We start from the raw sequence: 2,081 nt of genomic DNA on the forward strand, positions 1-2,081 counted from the left end.
GATCTTCTCACCTCAGCTTCCCAAAGCACTGGGATTACAGTGAGCCACAGTGCCTGACCTGACTGGGTTTCTGAAGTTAGAATATTATATATAGTTTTCAAAATATGAAGCAAATAAGGGATGGCTGGGTGGAGGGCAAATATTTGACTCTCTTGAATATTCACAGAATGCTAGGTTTCATCAGAACACAGTTTAAAAACTCCTGGGGGAAGTTCACTGTTGGGCAGTTCTGATTGCTAGAAAGTTCCTTCCTGAATCAAAGCTGATTCTCTCTTTTTTTTTCTACCCGTCCTAATTCCTACCCTTGGAATCAACTCAAAATAAGTCTCATTTCTCTTCCACATTGGTGATTTTCAAAATGCAAGTCAGAGTCTGTAGTCTTTTGTGAAGTTTTAGTTTGTCATATGCGTGTGTGCGTGCTGGATCACAATATAAAATGCATTTACCATGAGTCACAGTCAAACTGTTTGAAAGCCACTGTTCTATATGACTAGTCTGTAAGAATTTGAAGGCATTTGTCATGCCTCACCACCTAAAGACTAATCTTCTTCTCCACATGGGACCTCCTTGGCTTTTGCCATATACCTCCTTGTTGCACGGGGAGCTCCTTTCTTCACCGTACTGGGGCATCATCCTGCGGTCCTGTCACCAAATTCACGAGACTGTCTGTTCAAACCTTCTTAGGGATGACTTCCCTGACCACCCTCTCTTAAGCAGCACTAACCAATGTCTCTCTCTAGCCCCTTACTCTGCTTTTTCAAAGCACTTTTCACTACCCAACATTATATTGTATGTTTATTTATTTATGATCTTCCCCAAAAGAAAGTTCATCTCTGAATCTTCAGTCTATTTCCTGGTATATAGTATTTGCTCCATTGGCTGGACATGGTGGCTCACACCTGTAATCCCAGTACTTTGAGAGGCTGAGGGGGAAGGATGGCTTGAGACAGGAGTTCAAGACTAGCCTGGGCAACATAGTGAGGCCCTGACTGTACAAAAATAATAATAATAGTAATGAGACTTTTTAAAAAATAGTATTTTCTCCATAAATATTTGTGGAATGAATGAATGAATGAATACTAGAGGTAGACCCTTTTTGGCAATTGTGTCTATAGATGAGCTCATCTTTCCTGCAGGAGTTAGATTCCATAAGGACAGCTCACATGGTCACAACTATAGGCACAGTTTCATTTTATCATCTTTTATGTTTTTAAAACAGTTACATATGCTAAGTATTATCACATAGTTTACACTATACATGTTACTGTACAGGGTATACAAACATGTACTAAACTATGTATACTTTAGATGGAATTTTTTTGGATGTCCTGAGTAGTTTCGACCGTAGGGATTTTTATCTACTCAGTTATAAGCATCTTGAAAGCAGTTTATACTTTTTCAAAGCACTCTCAGGTAAATAATCCATTCGATAGTCTTCGTAGGCTGAGAAAGTGTGTCAGTGAGCTGGAAGGAAATTTAGCGGCGCGCTAGTAACCACCAGGTTCCAATCTCACCCTTTTATTTTACAGATGGGTAAATCGAGGCCCAGAGCAAAGAAGTCGTTTGCTGGGAGACACCCCCTAAGCTGGGGTGCTTGTGGAATTCCAGGGCCCAGAGCAGGGAAGTCGTTTGCTGGGGGACACCCCCTGAGCTGGGGGTGCTTGTGGAATTCCAGGGCCGAGCTAGGTGGAGCCCCGAGGGCGGGAAGAAGCCACCATGGTAGTTGCCCCTGCGTCGGGGCGTGTCCTCGGTGGTTCCTCCCGAAAAGTGGTGACAGCTGGGGCTTGCCTGCTCCACCGACCTCCTGCGAGAGGCGTGGGCGTCCGACCCTTCTGGCTCAGCCTCCGCGCGTGCGCAAAAGTTGGGAGGCTTCAGTTCAAAGACAGGTCAGGTCTTTGGCGTCCACCCACTGCCAGGCACTGAAGCCTCCCAACTTTTGTGCACTCGCGGAGGCTGAGCCAGAAGGGTCGGACGCCCACGCCTCTGGCAGGAGGTCGGTGGAGCAGGCAAGCCCCAGCTGTCACCACTTTTCGGGTGGAACCACCGAGGACACGCCCCGACGCAGGGGCAACTACCATGGT

General features: G+C 45.9%; 1 protein-coding gene across 2 annotated transcripts in view; it reads right to left on the reverse strand.

Annotated features, from left to right (window-relative positions):
• STPG1 (sperm-tail PG-rich repeat containing 1) overlaps positions 1 to 2,081 on the reverse strand; it is a 62,898-nt gene that overhangs the window by 60,427 nt on the left and 390 nt on the right. The window lies entirely within an intron of this gene.

This window comes from Mandrillus leucophaeus, unplaced genomic scaffold (assembly GCF_000951045.1).
Source record: "Mandrillus leucophaeus isolate KB7577 unplaced genomic scaffold, Mleu.le_1.0 Scaffold185, whole genome shotgun sequence".
NCBI lineage: Eukaryota > Metazoa > Chordata > Mammalia > Primates > Cercopithecidae > Mandrillus > Mandrillus leucophaeus.